Source organism: Marmota marmota, unplaced genomic scaffold (genome assembly GCF_001458135.2).
Source record: "Marmota marmota marmota unplaced genomic scaffold, marMar, whole genome shotgun sequence".
NCBI lineage: Eukaryota > Metazoa > Chordata > Mammalia > Rodentia > Sciuridae > Marmota > Marmota marmota.
The window spans coordinates 8,095,739-8,119,221 of NW_026000243.1; positions in this window are offsets into that span (position 1 = coordinate 8,095,739).

Genomic DNA, 23,483 nt, shown 5'->3' on the forward strand with positions numbered 1-23,483 from the left:
GAACCCAGAATTCAGCCCTGAGTACGGTGCTTGCGCGGCTGGCAGAAACTGCAGCGCTGTAACCCTGCATCTCTATCCCAACGCACGCTGCAGACTCTAGCTGCAGGGCGATTTGCTGAATAAGCCGTGTTACCCTCCGTGCGACAAACCTCTTGCGTTTGAGTCCCCGTAGCCGATCCTCATGCGATGGAAATCCTTCCTCCAGGTTCCGGAGCACCCCACTATTGCTGGAAATTCCTAACAAGATATCCTTTAGCCGTCCTGACTTGTCATACTCCCACACAGTGAAGCAGCACACGGGGGTAATGCACTTCCCTCGCCGCCATCTTCAAACTCCCCATTTAAGATATCTTATATAGGAAAGGGCCTGGTCAGACTTTTGCTCATTTTTAAATTGAGATTCTTGACTTTTTTTCTTATTGATTTAAAGTTGTTATTTATATATTCTGGATATGAGTTCTTTGTCAGTTACATATATTATAAATCTCTCCTGCCACTCTGTTGCTTCAGTTTTAACTTAGGCATAAATAAAAGGAAAAAAAAAACTTTCAACAGTTAATTCCATCAATATTTTCCTTTAGATTAGTATTATTTATGTCATTTTAAAGAAATATGCCTAAATCAAGATTAAAGTAGTGTTGTTTTTGTTTTGTTGTTTTGATCTTCTAGAAGATTGATTTATATTAGGTATTAAAATCCATCTGAAATGTACTTTTGTACATGGTGTGAGGTACAGAGTCAAATGTAATTTTTTTCTGACATTGATATTAAATTCATCAAACTCCATTTATTAAAAGGATTATTTTTCTTCACAACAGAATCACTTTCCTTAAAAATCAAATAACTTCTATTGATATGAATTTGTTTCAGGGCTCTCTATCCAGTTCCTACACATACTAAAACTTTTTAATTAGGGTAACTCTATAACTTATAATAATGAGTCACAATGTCCAATAATTTAAGCCTCTCATCTTTGTTTTTATCTTTTCAGATATCCTTCTTTAACTTTAGCCTTTTTTATTCTAACGATTTATATATCTTGGTCAATTTCTACCAAAAATTATTGCTGAACTATTAATTCAGATTGCATGGGATTTATGCATCAATTATATAACTAATATCTTTATAATATTGAATCATTATATCACAAATCAGTAAACATGCATGTTTAAATATTTAAATTTTCTTTAATTTCTGTTGGTTATGATTTGTAGTTTTCCATGTAAAAATAATTGTACACTTTTTGTTGAAATTGTTCCTTAGTGTTTGATATTTTATAAAGGTATAAATGATTTGATTTTCTAATTTTCATAATTGCACTCTTTGTTGGTAGTATATGTAAATATGATGAATTTTTGTATAATTAACCATGTGTTTGACTTGCTATGCTTACTTATTAATTATAACATTTGCTTTTTGTAGATTATTTTAAACTTGTCAGCCTACCATTATGCTATCTGTGAATAAAGATGTTTTTATTTCTTTTCCAATCATGATGCTCTCCATTTTCTTGAATTATTATATAGCCTCTGACTTTCAGTACAGTGTTGAATGAACGTGGTGATAATGAAGATCCTGTCTTATTCATCCCAAAGGAAATATTTCAAATTCCATTAATTATTATTGCTATTTACATATAGATAATTATTATCAGATTTTTCTTATCATATAAGAGAACTCCTTTAGATTTCTATTTGGGTAAGAATTTTGCAACATAAATAGTTGTTGAATGTTACCAAATGATTTGTGTTTAATGAATGATAATAAAATACCTTTCATTAATCTATACATGTGTTGAATTATATTAATTTGTTTTAGATTTTTGAAACTATAATTTTCAGAAAGATAGCATGTACTTTTCTCTCTTTTTTTGTTTGTATAATTTTTGGGTCATGCTTTTGTGATAAAGTAATGCTAGCCTCCTAAAATTTGTTAGGACTAATCTGCTGTGGAATTTGCTTATTTGCTTTATAATTTTAGGGATTTTTTTTCAAATCAAGATTTTAGTTTGGTGTGTTTCCGATATTGCATTCTCCAGGGAAATTCTCCATCTCATCTTTATTTTCTTGAACATATTAATTATAACAATTTAAAATTCATTTCCCTAAACCAATTTGTATCAATTCTTGACAGTTTTGTTCTTTTTCTTTTGCTTTGTTTTTTAATATGTCCGTCAATTTTCAAAAAATAGCAGGCACTGTGTATAAAGAACTGTGGAGGCTCTGAATGACATTATCTTTCTATGCAATAGTTTATTTTGCTCTTTAATAGCCACTACAATGGAGACATCAAATCACTCCAACCCAGAATGAGTTAACAAAGGCAGAGATTCCAACTGCAAGTTGGGTCTTTCTCACTCTCAAGGGCTAGTTCTATAAAAAAAAATGCCCCAAAATATTGATTAAATAAATGCAAACGTGAATGAATGCTGGTAACAGAGGGAAAAGATAACTCCAAGGGGTAAATAAGACTTAATAAAGGAGAAGGAGAGGTGATAAATGGCAAAAAGTGCCCCAACTGTGTGCAGTGGCAGGACAGATGACAGAGTTGTCTCTGGGAGCAGACTTCAAGCGTGTGGAATAACAAAATACAGAGAGGAGGAGAGGCCCACCGTGGGTTCTCTTTTCCATTAGCAAATAGTGGTAAAACACAACCCAATGCAGACATATTAGATGGCTGGAAATATGGGGCAAGAAAAGATGTCAAGTTATCTAAAGCCTAAAGGGTACATAATCCGAACATTTTATGTGCTTATATAAATATGCCAGCTATTTGCAATGGCATTTGTGGTATAACAAGAGAAATTTGAATTAAATGAAAAGAAGAACCAGAACTGGAAAATTCGGTCTTTTGAAAAGTCCAGATATGACTTCATTTTCTTCCTAAATTCAGAATAAGTGACTTTTCAAAGGACAAGCAAAAGATTTGTGCTGATATTTTTTTTTTGGTGGAAATACTGAAAGGTCTTTCCTTCCCATTTACCTTTCCTGGATCCCTCATAATCCCAGAACCACAAAGCAGGGAACACATTATTTAATAAGAGAAATTGACTCTTCAAAGCTCCCTATACAGGCTTGGGGCTATTGTCAAGATCCTCATTAATCCACATTCCTAATCACTTAAGCTACGCTTGTATTTGTCCTACTACATATCTACTCATTGGTGAAATATGTAATTTGGTACCAGAGTAGGCAGTTTGGCTGCCAAACTCACCTCATGGCATAGTAGCTATTCTCTTTAGAATATTAGTGAACCATACAAATCTAATTAGATATCTATGGTTTCCTCTTGTGATTCTGTTTATTCCTTAAAATGGATATTCTAGACAGTCTCAGGACTGCATTCCTCTCTTTCTGTGAGATGATAGAGCAGGGCTCCAAGTAACTTGTGGTTTCAGCTGAGCTTCCAGCATGAATTATGGCACTATGTTCCAGGAGCCCTTTAGTACCCCAGAGTCTATAATAGATGTTTCTAATTCTCATGGAAATATTGAACAAACATCAAGAAAAGATGTTTTACAACCTGATGCTAATGTGGAAGGTCGTTAACATTGTTATTAGAGACAATCAAGATGATTTAACCAAGACCTTTGACAAGGGTGTACACCTGTCCATGAATAACAGGTGCCTATTTATTACCCACATTATCAATTAGACTAAAGATAAGAATGGGGTGGAATGTCAACTCCAAAGAGTGTCTAAATGGTTAGAGCCTGAGCTGAGTGGTTGCAATGACTCCATTATGGATGAGGCAATCACACCCAGCTTAGGTTGTGGGCACAGAGGACACCAATGACGTATCTCCTGACTCAAGATTGCACCTTCTCCAAGAAGTCTACCTAAAGCAAACTGTGGAAATGAGTTACACCATTTCTACTATTGTGATGCATCCTTACCACTATTTCCGACATTTGAGGCTGTTGTAATTTATGTCTTTCTCTATTTTACTGTCACCATCACCGAGTTATTTCTTCTTCATTGCTGGGATAGTATATCTACTAATAGGAATAACTGGAGCCTTAGGTTGAATTTGGTAAAGTGAGTGAGAAATTCTGGGTGATAACTTTACATGCAATAATCTTTTCATTAAAAAGATGATTCTTTTTTTTAAAGTTAATTTTCAATATTTATTCTTTTAGAAAATGGTTAAATATGATCATGACTATTAAACCATAGTTTCTCATACAACATTTCCAGATATAAATTTATTTATTTATTTATTTTAATTTAGTTTTTTTTTTTTTTCTTATTTAGAAGAACATAAAGCAACCAATTAACCTTAACACCTGTAAGAACAAATCAAACAATACCAAATTTTTGGATAAATGACCAAGGAAAACACACACACACACACACACACACACACACACCCCAACTGGGTATTTTCTGTCTTAATTAACTTGTAACACATTTACCTGTTTCTACAGCCTGTTTGCAGCTGGGCTTTATATAAAACTATTTATGTACTATGGAACATTGTAGCTAGTTTCCCTTGGACCTGCTCCATCTCTTACAGGTATAATTCACAGTGGGGATCTTCAGAGTCAATGTCCTTCTTCCTTTTTTACTGCTTATACAGTTTTTCCATTTGCATAGCATCATGGCTCTTTCTTGACCATCTGTCTCTTAGTGGTTGGATAAGTATAAATACCAATCATTATAACCTACACTCACTAATGGCTTTTAAATTCTAATTATATGTCAGAAATTTTCAACTGTCTTAAAGGCATTATCTATTTTAACCCTCATGAGGATTTAATTCCTTGTTTCTGGAGGAAGATACTTAAGGTTATGGAGGTAACACAACTGGCTGTTCCCCATGGTCAATGAATGCCACACCCCGTCTTTTCTTTGACTTGCCTGACCATAATAAACTTTGGTTTGTCTGCAAATCACCCATGACAGACCCTTTGATGTGTCTGCAAATCACCCATGACTTTGATTACAGGGCAGATTCAGATTCCAGGATCTGGAATTGGGCTAAAATTCAACATTTTTAATAATCTCTGTGGGGGAGGATGACGTAGCTGATTCTGGATCAAATTTATGAGACTCAGGTCAAGAAGGAATCCTTTCTTCTTCAAGGAGGGAGGGATGGGAGTGTGAAGAGTAAGAGGATTTGTCTCTCATCACCTAAAACCTGAAAGTCTCTCCTCAATGTTATCCTACTGCATTTTCTGAATCCCAAAGGGGAAGTCAGTTCAGTCTTTTTTCTTTCTCTGTCTCCATTTCAGCAGACTGTGCCTGTGGACAGAGCCAGGGCAGCTTTCTCTGTTCCTGTGGGCCCAGCGCAGGCTGTTGCCCCTCTGTTTTTCAGCAAACACCCATGGATATTGGGCAAATGCAGAACTTTTGATCTTCTTAGAAAGTCACTCTATTGTTTGCTTCAAAAATGCCCCGAGGCTGCCAGTTTCCCCAGTTGAGGCTTTAAACATATGATGGCCATTTATCTATTTTCAGTCCTTTCAAATTCCTCCTCATTCTTGTGATTTGGGACAGGGGAGAGGGCAGCACCTGAATGGCCACTACTCACCATTCATTATCCAATAGATCTCTATTAAGCCAAAGAGGTTTTTTTTTTTTTTCCCCCAATTGTTTCTTTCCTTCTAGGGATAAAGACCTTTTTTCACCCATTATGTCTCTGATCATTTTGCTGCCCTTTTCTGAAACTTCACTTTGTTGGCTCTGCTTTCTTTGAGGCAGAGATGATCAAAGCAGCTCTAAGCATGTCGGCAATTTTTACAATAAATAGCATTTTCTGGGTTATTTTTCATTCCCATTTTAATGCAGCTCACTCACCTTGCTTGTTCTTTAAACTGTCCCTGTGTATTTTCTATGGTTTTATATCAAACAGAAAAGTCACTTCAGATTATATCAGAGTACTTGCCCCATCCCAAATTCACCTCAGCTTGATGTTGTGATTGAAGGGATTCAGTAAATTGGATTCTCCTTAATAGGTTTCTTCCCCTTCCCCTATGTTTCTTTCCTTTTTCTGGTATTATTATTATTGTTATTTTTTTTTAACTATCTTGGAAGCACAGTGGTCTGCTGTGGCCAGCAGTAAATTTGATTGAATCAAGCATTTAAGAGTTTTTCAAGCTTCATCAAATCATAGATAGTTTCTCTTCACAGCATAGTAGTCCCTCAACCTGTGTCAGTTCTCACTTTCTAGGTCTTCCCAAAGGATCATCAATCACTTACAAGTTGCATCTGTCTCCCTTTTTCCAGCTCCAACTTACTCTTACTGACAATTATTTGCCACGTAAGATGCAACTCCTACTAAAAGCTAATTTTTCTGAGCACATACTATATGCCAGATACATTTTAAGAACATTATATGAGTACTCATTTGGTCTTCCCTATTACTTATAGGTAGGTTCGATTATTACTTCATTTTTACAGAAGAAACCAAAGCTCAGAACATCCCTCTGTCTTGGTCTCGAACACACAGCTAGTAAGTGGAGGAGACAGGATCAAACCAATCACTCTGGTTCTAGAATTGAACTTTTTAACACCAATATTCTTCTTACTATATAATGGGTAGTGAATTTAATGTTATATGCACTAACTAAATTTCAGTTTTGATTGCATACCCCATTTGAGGAACACCATGTTTCTATTCCTCATTCAAAGCAAACTATAACTCTTTTTTGGAAAGAGCTTGTTAATTAAAATAAAGGGGGAAACAAAGCTCAGAGACTTCAGCTACACATTATAAGAGCAATGTCATGTGTACCACATTTGGCATTGATGGGTTTATCTGTTCAAGCTTTCGAATTAGACACTGAATCCCTTGAGGACAAGGGCCATGTTCTATCCATCTATGAATCTGTACTGATGGTTGTGCCAGTTGTGCTCCCTCAAATGTTGAAGTTTGAACATTAGAGAAGCACTGAGGGAAGCATATGAAGCAGGGTTTATTTAAAAAGGGGTAACATAGACTTCTCCAGGGAGGAAGAAGGGGGGCATATCTGGTATCCTGATATCCCAAGAAAAGGGGTGTTCTGCCCTTTTTATATGTCCCAGGCTTCCTTCGTTCTCCTGCCTTCTTCCCCTCATCTTCTTCCGGCATCTGTGACCGAGTCCAGGAATGCCCAGTGGGATGGCCAAAAAGTGGGGAACAGGTGGGCTGAAGTGGGGAAGAGCAGGATGGTGCAGCCCAGGACACATTAATTAACAACTTAACTATAGCTCCCTGTAGGGAAGGGCAATTCTTGGGACAGGTTACCTTAGCAACAGGTTGGAGCAGGGGGAGGTTCCTGGTGAGGGTGGAGGAAGGGCTCTGAAGGAATTAACATTCCAATCCCTCAGGGGACAGTCTCCTACTTCCTGGAACTCCCTTAAAATTTTCCTGACTGGATCTGACCTGACTTGATTTACCTATCTATACTGACTGCCTGCCTAATTCTGGCTTCATTGATTCCTGAGGAAGGTGTAGACATTCTGGCCTCATGGATCAATGACTGACTCAGAGCCACATAGAGTCTGAGAAATGGGTGAGTATGGAAGATAATTATGGGAATATTAACTAAGTTGCTTCCTTTATTGCTAGGTCTTAGAAGGTTTTTTCCGCATTTATTTTGCTTTGTCTAAATTATTTTTCTTCTCTGCATTTTGAGCAATTATTTCCCTGCTTGTTCTTGGTAAATTCTACAGTTTCCTTTGGCCAAACATTGTTCTTAGAGGGTGAAAGGCAAATTCTGCTTTCTATGAAACTGTTGACTATACAGAGCTGGAAGTCTGAGTTCATTTTCCCTAAAAATTTCTACTCTCCCTGTAATTCAATATACTGTCGCCATCAGGACTAATTGACCCCCATTTGGTCCATCCAAGAAATCAATTTCATTGACTTTGTCTTTTGTGACCTACTGCCCCGGCCTAGGAGAGATCCTACTATATTTCTTTATATTCTGGAGTGAGAAACTGACGGGACTCCATTTTTGAGAAACCAGTCTCTACCTCAAAGCAAAGCCTGTCCAAGGAAGGGGGCGTGACCCTTGTCCTTGGAGAAACCCACGGAGCACTCCTAGCTCAAACCCACCCTGCTGAGTTGTTTATTTACAAATAAAAGGAGAGATCTGCAGTACCAGGTGTCCTTGACTCAGTCAGGCTAGGTGAGGACCCATAGCAACCCCCTAGCAACCACCAATCAGCATGAGACAGGAAAATATACCTGGGATGCCAGATGACCCTCCCAGTAGTTTATGGTGGTTGATAACATATTTTGAAACCATGTAGTTTAGCATGTACACCCCTTGTGACTTAAACCAGTCAGTTCAAACGAATGCCCTTCTTGTACTAAGCAATCATCCAACTTGTTCCTGCCAGTGAATGTGCTAATCATGTTTTAGGGTTGTTTTATGATTTTCCTGTGGTGTGTGATGATTTGCTAAGAGATACTGTGATGTATGTAAAGTCCCTGCCTTCTCCAAAGAGTGTATAAAACTGCTGCAAACCCTGGGCTTGGGGCCTTTCAGCATCACCAGTTGCTGTGGGTGCGCGGAGGACCAAGCTAGCTCGCAATAAACACCTCTTTGCTGCTTACATCGATCTTGATCTCTGGTGGTCTTTTGGGGGTCCCGAACTCGAGCATAACAGGAGCTCTTGCAGGTGACAAAGAAGGATACCAGACACAAATAACCATGCCAAAAACCCTATGAGCATAGGATTCATCAAGCCATCTGCTACCCTGTCACACCCCCCAGCATGCTGCTCAGCATTAAGAAAGGATAGCGCTTCTCTTGTAAAGCTATCAGTTAATAAGACTGCACATGTGAAGTGCCAAACACAGTGTTCAAAACATGATCATCCTTTCAATAAATGCTGAGTTTCCCTCTCTGTTGCTCTTCTGATTTTACCTCCCGTTTTTCTATTTCATCTTCACACTGTATTGTGAGCTGAGAGAATGGGCATTTTGATGCTAGTGTACAGAAAGCAAGACTGAGCCAGAGAAAGACTTGCCCAAGGTAAGAGTCCACACCAGGAGCCCAGCACCAGCTTCAGTATTAACCAATCACAGCAGAAATGCACTGTATCTCTCCACAGTAAATTCACTTTCCATTATGGGGAATTGAGTTCTGGAAATCCAAATGAAAATATAAGATCACTTACAGGACTAGTTAATATAAAATAGTAACAACAATGGTAACACTTGTGTCTGTGTAGTGAATTTGTTGACTGGCTATGCTGTTCAAAGCATAGTTATAGATCATCTTTCAAATGTACTTTAGCTGAGTGCCATTTCATTGGTGCAGTAGGAATTCAAAACAGCCAAAAAAAAAAAATCTTTCAGTTATAAGTAACAGAGGTATATATTATGTTATAGCAAAGATATGTTGGTAGGATGTGGCTTATGTTTATTTAGCAGATTAGTGATATCAGAACCCAAGATTAGCATGTCTACAATCCTGTTGATCTTCTCATGATCAGAAGATGGTTGCAGCAGGGCCAGGAATCAGGTCCTACATTCCAGTTAGAAAACATTATATGACAGGGTATTCCTTTTGTTATGGAGGAAGGCCCTCCCTGCTTAAAGCTCAATGCCTAAAATAGAACTAATGCTTACCCCTAGATTAGGGGCTGAGCTATGTTCCCTAAGATCAACACTTGGATTCTGAAACAGATGTGTGTTCTCCCTGTTAGCAAAAAGGACTGGCTTTGGGGAAGGCAGTTAATAGTACCTGACATAAAAGGACATTGGTCTAGAAGTAAAATGAATAAGAAAGTCAGGTCTTTTTCTTCCATTTGCTAACTGAGACATATTGTAAAACTCCTTATGTCTCTGCTTTCTTACCTATAAATTAAGGATAATAATAGCCTATTCCTCTCACAGGGATGGAGTGAGGAAACATACATATTCAGAAATGTTTTGAAGATTATAAAGTACTATGAAAAAGTAAATTATTATATTTAGGGCATTTTTTTTTCACTTGGGGAGGGATATTAGAGAGTTGTAAAACTGTCTCTTCCAAATGGAACTCCTAACCTGGTAGGAAAGCCAAGCTTGTTCATATGCAAAATTTGAAATAATCTAAGGTTTAACTATCAACTTAAGACAAAGGCAAAGTTATAACAAGCAGTATAAAAAGACAATAAAATGTAATAGTTAATTCTAAGAGATTTGTAGTTATATGTACCTGAGCCAAATCCCAGTTTCAGTACGTCTCAATTGTGTGATCTTAGGCATTTCATGTATTTTCTGAGTCTCTCTTTCTTATTCTGCAAAATAAAAATGATTCTTCTCACACAATGCTTCTGAGGTGTCAAATCACATAAAATATGTACAAAATACTTAGTACAATGTCTGGCATAGGAAAGTGAGCTCCATAAACATTAATTAACAAATAACAGTGATTTTGTAATTTGCTAGGAATCTCACTCTTCAACACTTCCTGCATTGGCTCTGGAGCCAACTGCCCCTCTGTCCTTGAGCAATGGCTGCCTTTTAACATATTGAACAAGTCTTGAATGATCTCCACCCTTACACAACTTCCTCCAAGCTCCAGATTAACCTTTTCCCAGGATGGTTATTGACAATTTGCCCTAAGTCTTTGCTTCCTGTCTCTTGACTTGTTTTGGATTTGCAATGAGACTGTGCTTCTAGCCCTGAGGTTGCAAATGAACTCATTCCTCTATGTGCCTGAATCTTGGCCCGTTGTTATATTGAATGAATGAAAATGGCTCTGGCTGGGTTTTCAGCTGGCCTGGAGGAGAGCAAGGAATAAGATTTGGCAAAATGTCAAGAGGTCTACCAGAAAATGGGAGACCCTTTAAATATGATCCCCTCTATCTTCTGTCCAGCTCCTGTTTTACATGTATGAACACATTCTAGATAGTTGGAAGAAAAGGAGGAAGGTGACCAATGGCCATATGGATTCTTAGTTTAATTCTTTCCATCTTAAAAAAAAAATGTTTACTTGCCTTTGACTGTTTTTCAAGCAGGAATTGAAGAGCCACAGTTGCATACTGTAATTTGAGTTAGAATCATGAGAGGACAGAACCATGAGGAAGGGAGTTTTAATCCTTGGAGAATTAAAGTCAAGGCTATGGGCTGTGTAAACCTCTTCTCTACTATAAAAGAGAAGTTTTCCATAATGTCAGTTGCTATCTTTTTCAGCATCTCTCTACTATACCCACTCAGGCTTCCTAGTCCAAGTGCATTCCTCCCTCCTCACTTCCTAAGCCTGCCCTGACTAGAGATGGCAAGCTTAGACATTTTGATTGGTGGGCTGTATGAACTTAGCAGGGATGGACTTAAGATAGACCTACAGACTCAAATGCCAGCCAAATGCAGCCTCCTCTCCTCTTCCTAACAATTCCTGCAAAATATCCAATCTGGAGGGTGGATTCCTTAGTTTCCCACTTGGAAGTAATGTTTCTTTCTGAATTATGGTCTATTTAACTGGCCTTTGTACCTGTTTTTTTTTACCAACCTCCTCTAGAAAATGGACCTTCATTCCTTAGTCCAGACATGGGTCTCATTGTAAGTGACAAGCCCCTGAGCACAGAAAGCCCATATACTGAGGTCGTTCTGAGCATGCACCTACCTGAGCCTTAATAAGAACTTTGGCAAAGATTACTGAACTGCCACTTACTGTCCTCCAGTGGACAGTTCCAGAACCATGTTAGTGTCTTCTTCTCAGTCTTTCTTCTGTCATCCATTCCTCCAGGGCCTCCAACATGATGACCATGGCCAATCCACCTAAATTATGAGCAGTGACATCTTTCTGCAGGACATCAAGCTCTTTAAACTGGATTGGGGTATACACAGCAGTGGCTACAGGCTTGGGTATTCAAATACAAATCCTGACTCTGCACCTACTATATATCCTTGGACAAGTTATTTCCCTTCTGAGCCCCCAATTCCTCACCTTCACATGACATAATGAAATCTACCTTCACAAGCATGGTCCACAATTAAGTGATACACTCAGAAAAATGCCTGGCATATAAGAGGCAATAATATGTATAACAATATGATATATGATTTGGAAGAGCAAACCTTTTTAAAAAAAGATCCTGTGTTTTCAAGTTGTTATACTTGACTGGAGCTTAAAACTGTTTTCAACATTAAAATAAACATTGTTGCATTGTGAAGCAGAATATAACATTCATATAAATCTTTAAGATAAAACAGGTGACTTCTCAAAACTTTCTGTTTGTTATGTACTGCTGCTGGCTCCCCCTTGAACAGCCTGCGGGTAGAAGCTCTTTGCTCTGCTTTTCCAGGTATTTCAAAGACTCTGATGATAAAACAGTAAAGCTTAAGTCAGAAAGGAGAGAATATGAGAAATATAATTGCAGGGAACAGATCTTTGTGTTAGCTGTGCATGGTTAATAAGAAGGGCTTGATTATTCTTCACTCTTTTTCACAACAGATATTTGCTCTTATTTCTTTCATCATCGCCATCAAACCCTTCCTGCCAAACAAGGCTGTAGAGAAACACTGAAGGAAGTGTGATTTAGGGAAGCCCAGTTTGGAAGCTGGGTGAGTAGGGATATATTTCCTGAATTCTTAACTCTTCAGTTTTCTCATCTGGAAAATGGATATGCTAATACTTAACTTCATGGAGTAGTGAAATTAAATATATTTCCCTAAGCCGTCTCCCATATTTCCCAGTCCTTCAAAGCATCAAGAATGGCACCATTCTGACCCTAGCCACCTCTACCCCTAGGCTGCTACAATATGCTCTTCACCTGGGATCCATATTTCTCTTCCTACTTCACCTCCATTAAGCACAGAGCAGCCAGGATGATCTTTAAAGAATGATAGTCTCACAATATTCCCTTAAGTAAAGCCCTCTGATGGTTTCACATTCTGCTTCCAAGAAAATCCAAGCTCCTTACCAGCACCCAAGAGGACTGATAGGATCTGCCCCCTGCTTTGCTCTCCTCTTTTCCTTTTTCCTAGAGACCATACTGCATTCCTTGTGTGCTTAAACACATTCCTGACCCAGACACTCACATCTGCCAGCCCCTTGGCACTTCAGCTGCTCCTTGCTCAGATAGTCTCCAGGCTGATCTGTCTGCATTCTTCAAGACTCTGATGAAATGTCATTTTCTGTGCAAGTCAGAAGGCAGTGGAGGTCCAGCAAGGGACAGGGAGGCCCTGAGGTATAACTTCTAACTGGTTTCTCTCCTTCTGGTCTTGATCTTCAGAAATTGAGCCTCTACAAGGCTCCAGAGACAGAGCACTAAGGCATAAATAGAGCATTCCTCTGCTTACATCTCTTATTTCCTTCCCATTATCTGAAGGATAAAGTTTTAGCGAGAGCATTTGGCTCCTGAGACCCACCATGGTGCATCTGCAGATCCATCCCTCCTCCCATTGCCTGGCCACAAAGAAAGCTCAGTCCACTCCAATCTATTTCACGTTCACTCTATCATTTCTCAGTGCTGTCTTTTGTCCATGTTGTCTGTAGCTGCGGTGCCCAACTGGCCCTCTCCCTCTTCACAGGTTAACTCCTTATTATGCTTCAAGGCTTTCTCAGTCTGGTATGTTCACCAGAAAGCCAATCCTCTGGTCTGGCCCAGACATCTCCCCTCTGTGTCCCCATCAGTACCCAGGACTAACATGCCACTATCGTTTTCATGGCCTTTGGGTCTCACTAGACTGCTGCCCCCTAGCAACTCTGTATTGGGGTACACAGAACACCCCTGTGGCTTATTTAATATACATTGAATGAATGAGCAAATGAATCAATCGAATCAATCTATAGTTTGATAAAAATCTATTTCTTCTGGCATGTGTTTATTTGGATTCATTTTGGCTGCTTAGATCTCTCTTCTGCTCCACTAATGTAACATTATGTACATGTTCTTTTGACTGTATTTTGGTTGGTTATTGTTTCTGTTTCATACTCCCCATGTCTTTTATGAGTGTGTACAGCTGGTATGCACACTGTGTGAAGTGATACTCAGAGCTAACATTTATTGAGCACTTATTCTGTGCCAGGCACTCTTTAAAAACCTTTCCCTCTATTAAGTCATGTGTTCAATATCTGTAGGGGATTGTTTCTAGGATATGCTCAAGTTCTTTATATAAACAGTATAGTATTTGCACATAACCCACACATCCTCCCATGTACGTTAAATCATCTCTAGATTACTTATAATGGCTAATACAATGTCAATTCTATGCAAATGTTTTATACTGTATTGTTTAAGGAATAATGACAAGAAAAAAAGTCTATGCATGTTCAGCAGGGACATAATTTTTTTCAAATACTATCAATCTGTGGTTGGTTGAATCCATGGAGGGCACACTAGAACTCAAGAATACTCTCAAGAAGGTGAAATTATTGTCATTTTCCTTTTATCGATGAGAAATCAGAAGCAGAAAGCTAATGATTAGTAGCTAACATGTATCAAAATTTGCAGGAAGGACTGGGGTTGTGGCTCAGTGGTAGAGCGCTTGTCTAGCATGTATGAGGCAGTGGATTCAATTCTCAGCACCACATACATATACGTAAAAGTAAAGGTCCATTGACAACAACAACAATAATAACAACAACAACAACCACAACAACAACAAACATGCAGGAAGCCAAAAAATGTGTGAAGACCTTTTCTTGGCATTGCAGCTATGGAAGGAATAGGTCTGGCACTGGGATCTTCCTGTGGCACTCCAGTGAAATAGACTGCCCAATGCACTGACCTTCCCTCCCGCTCTCCTAGACAGGTCCTGTGCAGCAGCACCGAAGATGGACCTAATCCATTAGTAACTGAGCACCTACCTGCCCCCACCTTTATCCTATTTTGGTGAAGAACATTCCATTGAAAGCCTTTGATGTTTTCCGATATAAATAAAGCAAACTCGGGCTTTTTTGTTGGTTAGAAGCTGGACCCCTCTGGTCAGCTTGCCCGTCCTGCCCCCACTTTTGAAACTACTTTCTGTGTTCTGTGGTTATTTTGCTGATCTATTTTTCTTCGCTTTTATTTAGCAGCCAGTCCATTCCACCAGAGGGGCACCCCATTTCCATTGCCTGGGCAGGATGTAGCCAGCAAAAACTGATCTCTGAACTTATGCATTCCCACTCCAGGGCCTGACCCTAACACTTGAACAACATTTCTATGCTTCTGCAGCTGCTGGCATCAGCACCATTCTCTGTGTGAGGCAGCCAGAGCATCACTGGTCCTCATTTTGTTGTTCATAGGACCGGTCCTAGGCACACTTGGTGTTTCACTTTTCCCCTTGGCTTTTTCAATACATTTGTCTTTTTTTTTTTTTGCATAATGCCATCATGGGACTCTGTTTGATATGTAGGGTAGTGGATCAGGATCACCAGAAAGGCTTCTTAGAAGCCAGATTGTGGGCTCTCACACTAGTCTTTCTGACTCAGCAAATCTGTGAAGGAGTCTAAGAATTCATGCTACTCACAAGTTCCCAGGTGACATTGATGTTGCTGGTCTGGGGCCACACATGTGGACTAGACCTAAGACCATCTGCAGCAGCACACCTCCTTCACATCTTTCAACTCACGATGCCCCACGTTCCTTTCTCTTCCCATTTCCAATTGGTAGTTTTTTTCTTGTTCCAGATCCTACTTCTTTAGGAACCCACTTTAGTCCCTGCACATGCCGTTGGGTATTTTGTTATGCTCCTAACTCGCTTATTTGTATTTCTGTCTGCAGGCTCCAGCACCACATGGAAGACCTGATGAAAGGATACCTGGGTGGAAGGACTAGATGGGCAAATCAGTAACACACCCACATCCATGCACCATGAGGTACTAGTTGACCTTTGCCCCTTCTGTACAGGTCTGTTGTTTGGCAGGGATTTATGACAGTAATTGACAGCCCTCCCTTTTGCCCATGGTTCTGCAGAGAAGCCCAGCCTTATCCCTGCCTTATTCTCACAGCATACAACTCTGGGAATCACATTAAAGCAAAGAATGAGATTTGCATGCAGGCATTAGGCAGAGAATAGACTCCCTAAGCAGGAAACCACAGTCCATAATTGCTGTAGGTATCTAAGGTGTCAGGCCTCTGCTACCCAGTGAGGCTGCAAACCAGCTTTTTCATCATAAAGGAATGAGCTGCCAATGATTTTCATAGCTTGATTAACGCTCTTCAGACCAATCTCAATTGGGTGCAGAAGTGAAGCCGGAGGAAGATGGATGTTTCCTATTACTTGATGTAATGACTGTGCGGCAGGCTAATGAAACCTTTACAGCCCGAGTTTACAGGAAAAAAAACAACAAACACAGATCAATACCTGAGTTACAGTTCCAATGCATTGATAAATGGGTGACAGGCTGCGGGCCTGGCCTCAGTATAGGAAAAGCGAGCAGGGAAGGGGAGGTGGAATATGTTGAGAGGGATTTGGAGAGAAAAGAGAAGATGATAGAGAAGGGCCTGGCCACAGGGTGGAATGAAGGGGCCAAAGGGCACCAAGAAGAGGTTGTGAAATCTGAGCTTGTGGGTTTCAAAGGAAATGGGGAGAACCTGACACCCAGGAATAGGAGTGAGAGAGCAGAAAAGAAGTTGATGCACAGCCAGGCTCCCCTTGTTGAAGGAAGGAATTGGGTCCACAGTGAGGATCAGCGGAGAGTACACCCCAGCTGGAGTTGCACTCCTAATGAAACTGGGCAGCCCCTCGGAGGTTTTCCCTTTCACTAATTAAAACCTCACCCTCACTGTTTCCATTCCTCGCTCTCATTATCATTGTCTTTGGCAACACAGGCATCCTCTTGATTCCTGGGTCCTAGGATCAGATCCCTGATGAGGACTAGCAGTGGCTGGGCTCAGCTCTGGCCTCTGTTCTTCAGCAGTTCAGAAGCCACCCTCGGGCAAGGTGACCCTGACTGCTGGCTGGGGCAACCAAGAAATTTTCAGTTTCAGACTGAGCGCCCATTCATCTTCTCCCGTGTACAACTGGTGGCTCCAGCGGAATGCAAACTGGAAAAGTGTGCAGTTTGGTCAGGATGTCCCTCACCTCTTCGAAGCCTTCAGCCTTTGCTTAGGGTCATGGAGGCTGCAGAGACCACCAGCCCCTCTTCCCCTGACCAGCTCCCTCTCACCTTCTAACACTTTTCTATATATAGAATAGAAAAGTGGGGTTTTCAGGATTTGCATCACTTACTTATTCACTGTGTGAATTGTCTTATTTGACTGTATTAGAGGGAAGGGACTTTTGTGTTTTAACCATTGTCATATTCTTGGCACTTAGTTAGGTTATGTACCTGGCTACATAGGAGGAACTCAAAAGACATTGGCTGGATGAAGAAATGAACGATTCTTGGCTTCATTGAACCAGATATATGACTACTGCCCTGTGTCTCAGTTTCCTTATCTGGGAAATGGGGATAATCTTATATTTTCTTTTTCAGTGTCATTATAGGAACAGGTGGGTTCATCAATGTAAAGTGTTCATATACTTTTATATTCCTATCTGTAAAGTAAAAAATGCAAAATACTTCATAAATGTAACACATCCATACTATTTACATAGCATGGGACGCCTGCCATCATAAACAGACCACAGAAGCAATTACTAGCAAACACACCATATTGATATGTGTATATTTCTCACTCGATTGCTGAAACTGCTACCTGCTCCAAACTCCTGATTTATGAAGATTAGCCTTACATCTTGATCTAAAGAGAAGTTATATTTTTGGCCCACCATCTCCCCTCCCCAAACTATAATCCAGACCACTGCACTGTGCATGCAGGGTGTATTGTATAAGACATGCATTACTGGGTGGAAATTGGACAAAAGGCCTATATATAGAATAGAAAAGTGGGGTTTTCAGGATTTGTGCTTTAAATACTGGGCATGTCATCCTCACCAGCACCTCCAGGAGCAGAGCCTGAGGCAGAAATCTCTGGGGAATGCTTTTTCTCCAGTTCTGCTGATTCAGGAAGGATGGGTGAATCAACAGTGGGTGGCTGAAAGTTTGATAATCAAAGTTTGTTCTGGGAAATGAAGTGGGAATGGGACTGAGGGAAACCATTGGATCTATAACTGGGGCAAATAGGAGGGCCCAGGGGCCCTGCAATGAGAAGGGCACAGAGTTTAACCTTCTGATCTATAGGCTCCGGTCTGGGCTCTGTGTTTGTGTGAAGTCAATTTGTCCAATTCTGGTTACCCGGGCTGCTCCCTTAGTGTTACTCCTGGAACATAGTCCACCTCAATCATTCTGCTAGAATGTTGGCTGTGGTCCTGCCCCGGTGTTTTTCATGCCTGGCTCTCTGTATCCCCAGGTCTTTGGGGGATTCCTCTGTGATACTAAGTGAGGAAAGCCCTGCATTCCTGCAGCGTGGAAACCCAGCCAACCTGTCCTGTCCTACTCTTAATTCTGCATGAAGCAGCTATGGGTTGGGCAGGGAGGGTGAGGTAGGGAGAAGTTTAGGGATAAGAGGCTGTAATGGAATCTCCCCTCTATCACATTGGTTATATGATTTTAGAGGTATTGGCACTTCTCTGAGTCCCATTTTCCTCACTTTCTTATGCAAATGATAAGACCTCTCTCACAGGCTCAGGTAAGAACTAAAGGAGACCATGTAACAGAAGTACCTGGCATGCAGTAAATAAGGAATATGTGATGTTGAATGAATGAAAACAATGATCTTTTAAGAGCTGTTAGAGTCTGTAAACAAGTCAAAATAACACCTGGCATTTTGCCAGGGGAATGTTAGAGTTCATAAACAAGTCTGGATGGTGCCTGGCAAAATGCCAGAGGGAGTGGTTTGAAAAGTAACAAAAGCGAGCCATTAAGTGTGGAGATTCCTTATTGGTTGACTGATGTATCTAGTTTATGCTAATTAGATAAGCTGTGTGGAATGTATAAATACTGCTCCTGTCCTGCAATAAACGGCTTCCACTCTTGCTGTATCAACGTACACAAGTTATTCGTCACCCCCCCAGTTATTTTGCTGCAGCCGGACTGCGGCAAAGAGCTGTTTCTCTACAACAGAATTTTGTTGTTTTTGCAGTGGTGGGGTTGGAACCCTGGACCTTGCACATGCTAGGCAAATGATCTACCACTGAGCCATACTCTCAGCTCTGCATGAGAATTTTTGAATTCTTAACATGGGAAAGGAAGAAAAACAAAACAAACAACAACAAAAAAATCTTCATATAAGTAACAAAAACTATGAACTGAAGAGTATTAGCTCACAGCTATGAACTGAATGTGTCCCTTACAAAATATGTGCTAGAAACATAATCTCTACTGTAATGGTAATGGGAGGTGGGGTCTAACAAGAGGCAATTAAGCCATTAAGACTCTGCCTTAAAAGAATGGGCTAATTCTGTTATCACCAGAGTGGGCTTATTGTCTTGGGAGTGGGTTCCTCTTAAGAGACAAATTTGATCCTCTTTTCCTTTCTCTCTCTCTCTCTCTCTCTCTCTCTCTCTCTCTCTCTCTCACACACACACACACACACACACACACCACACTTTCCCTCTCTTTCTCTCTCTCACTCCCTGTCTCTTGCCTGTCCATCTTCCACCATGTGCCCTCACCAGATGTGGCCCCTCAGTCTTATACTTCGCAGCCTCCAGAACCATGAGCCAATAATTTTGTATTCATTATAAATTACCCAGTCTCTTGTATTCTGTTAAATCAGCACAAAACAAACTAAGACATACACTTAGTAGATGAGGAAACTGAGGTGCAGAGAGAATGAAAAGTTACCCAAGGTTAGGAGGCTGAAAAGCAACAGAGTTGGGTTTCCATACTAGCTCTGATTCCATAGTCCATCCCTTTCCCCATTACAAGGCTACATCCCAGGAGGCTGAATGTTAACCAAAGAGGATCTTAAATTCTATGCCAAGTGGAGTTTGCTATAGCCCCAGGCATGAGACATGTGACTGGTACGTGAGTCACATGCTACTTGCCAGTTTGTCTGTTGCCACCACCTCACTGAACAATAGTGAAAACCACCTGCTGGAAAACAAAGGAAAGCAAAGAAAAGAAGGCTCCACTGTGGACTGGAAATAGCTACAATTAACAGCAGCATTCTAGCCTAGCACACAGGCAGAGCATGAGACAAGGCATAGGTCTCACAGGTCTTCCTGCAGCCAGGGAGACCAGGGCAAGGAAGCCTTGAAGAGAGTGGTACAAGGAACTACTGATAACTGAAAAACCAAACCAAACCGACAAACAAAAACAAAACAAACAAAAAACCAGGAGATAATATTTATTGAAGTTTTAATATGCATCATGCACAGTGCTACATACCTTCCAAATAAAATAGTCCTGTAAGGCAGATGTCATTCCCATCCTACAAACGAGGAAACAAGACTCCTCCATAAGGAAAAGAATTCAGCAGAAGTGCTGAGAACTGACCAAACACAGAGTCCAGAGTAACAAAGGGAGGGAGAGATGTTACTATGCATATGCTAGCTTTTCTATCTGTAAAGTACCTCTGCCTTCTCACCTCATTCCACCTCAAGATCTGCCTACCTTTGAGAGTCAGGTCACCTCTCTGCAGTCTCCCCGTCCCCTAGTTAGAAACTGTAATCTGAGAACCTAATACATTGCCTAGCATTCTAATACCTACCTACTAGGTACTCATATAATTGTTGACGGTGAATGGATAAATAAGCAAAGGTCTAAAGCAGCATTGTCAACACAACTCTGCAAATGGTGGCGCCTTTAATCTGTGTTATCTAGTACAGTGGCCACAAATGGCATGTGGCTTTGGCTGTCTTATTGGACAACACTTGTCTGGAGACCTGGAGTTTTTCACGCTTCCACTGTTGTTGTCATCAGCAAATTCATTACCCATGAAGACTTTGTATGTAATCAGGCCCTGCTGATCCCGCACTCTGGTAAATCTAGCAGTGTTTCTTAAAATATAACTAGTTCATCTTCAAATACCTTTTAGGAAATCCTCTGCTTTCACTGCCTGTTGGTCCAGGATAGTTAACAGGATGAGAATTAGAGGATTTGGCTTTCCATGAGCCCCAACTCTTTCTACAACAAGGAAACTTCATTCAGCTCTTCATAGGACTACTGTGGGTCCACTTTGTTTGTCTGCTAAGCCCCATGAAAAACTGAACACAGACTGAACTTGGACACTAGCAGGCTCATAGGGATTTGGGGTAGAGATTAGGGCACATACTAGGTAACACTAGACCAAAGGTATATTCTTGGGGGCAATTTAATGTCTTCCTGGGTACATTCATAGCTATTCCAGGAATTGATATTTTAGTAACAAATTAACATTTAGACTGGTCAGTCCATTCCCCCTTTCAGGAAATCTGGGAGCTACCTTAAAGTTAAACAAGGAGAAGGGGATGACGAGAGCAGGGATACGAGCTTTGACACTCAGTAGACGTCTTTAACCTATAGTTGTTAGACCAACTCTTAAGCAATAGCAAGACAGCTTCCTGTTCAGAGATAATAGTATGGAAAATTAGTGGGTCCTGGGAGATATGGGACCCTGGCTTTAAGGGATAGAATCATTGTGTTCCTAGTTAGGCTGCTGCCTCAGGAGGCACCAGTTTGAGGCACCTCGTGGCTCAGTTCTGCCCTGTCCTGAGAGTTTGCTCTTAGATAGCCTGTTAAGGAAATACTTTGATACGAAGAAGTCCTGAATGTGGCTTTCACCCAACTTTGCAGGCCTTGGATTCTTAGGTGTTAGCAGTTTGCTGGATATTAAGCAAAGGGGAGAGGAAATGGGGAAGGCTCAGATAAGCCTGAAGACACACCCAAGACACAAGATACAGCTGTCTCTGCCCGAGTCCCATACCCCCACCTTGTGCTCCTTTTCTTCCTATTCCAGACCTCCATTTTCTTCTATATGGAAAGGCACTTTTCCATTCCAGTCTGGGTGATAGGGGATTCTCTAAATGAAATGCCAACTCTGGGAAGAAATGTTTAGTGAATAATGGCCTGTGGTTGCTAAGCAAATCTGATCTGCCTGACTTCTGCATGGAGTTCTCAGGATTCTTCATGGAGTGACTCAGAATGGAACAAATCATTTGGCCCATAGTAGTGGGTTTCTGTGCTATTAGTCAGAAAGCTTTATATAATGGAAAAAGCATTTCTTATTGGTTACTGGGAGCTCTCTAGACCTGCCTGTGTCACCGCCTACGTTTAGAACTATGACCCTCAGAGCCTCGGTCTTCTAATCAATCAAATGAGGGTACTGGATAAGATCTCATGCTGTATTCTGCAGAGGCCACCATAGAGTGCTCTTAGATGGGATGCTGGAATCGCACCTCTGCTTCCACTAAATCACCTATGCATATATCCATTTAATTGGTTTACATCTCTGCATAAGATTTGGTTTGAAGGAAATATTTGATGACTAAAAATAATGTAAAAGTCCCTGGACTAGCTGATTTCTAAAGTGCCCTTTTAGCTCTATAATTTTAAGGTAGCACCTGCTAATTGGATGTGATCGTCAACCCAGGTCAGAGACTAACAGCTTGTGGTAAGAAGTCCTGAGGGTGCGTTTCAACTCATTTCAGCAATTTGCTCACTTCTTTACATTTGACACTTGGGGTGAAATCTGTAGCTGTGTTTGTGTGTGAGCATTTTTGTTTTCAAGCAAATTTTCTGAGTTCTGTGAGAGGGCAGAGAAGGAATTTCTCTTGTCTCCTTTTCCCTCAGGGGAATGACACTTGGGTCTTATAGGAAACTTTAATGCTTAACTTTGCCCTTCTTTTCTGGAGCTTTCTGATGCATCTGCTCTGGGAGGCATAACCCCATGGGGAATCATAGAAGCTTCCACTCATAGGTTATAACAGTTAGACCGACTACCCTTATGAAAAATACAATGACCTGCGAAGTACTGCACAGGTCAACCATAAAGAGACATAGATCCAATGACTTTTTTGACAAACACACATCCTGTACTCCAAACCTTTAATTAACCTCTCCCTGCTCCTCTACCATTTGGGTTTGCACTCTAGAATCACATTAGGAATCCTGTTCTTGGAGAAACAGACAAAGAACTCCTTTATCTCCCAAATGTTTTAATCAGCCATTATTGAGCTATAATTTACAAACAAGTAAACTGACTCCTTTGTAGAACTCAAGGATACATTTCTACAAATTTTGGAAAACGTATTCCCATGTGAGTATCACCCCAATTAAGGTACCAGCGTATTTTCACTAGACATCCCTTATTCTTAGCCATTGTGCAGCCCACTGTAATGCTAGTACAGTAGAGTGGTTCAGAGTGATTAGTAGGATGGTGTAAGTACTCTGTGTCTTGATTGGGTTTGGGTTATGAGAGATACATTTGTCAAAATTCATACAACTGAATACTAAAATGTGTCTAATTTATAGTTAAAGAAATTGAAGCTGAAAAAGATTTCATATATGTCTCAATGACACATCCTTATTAAGTATCTGATCCTACAGTGGACCAAAAGACCACTGAATTTCAATCCCATTCTCAAAACTACCATGTGAGCCATTCTACCTTCCCCCCTATATTCATAGATAGTGCAGAAGGGGAGCTAGCAAGTTTATGATCTATTATTTTATAAATAGAGAACAAATCTTTAGAAGTGGGGCA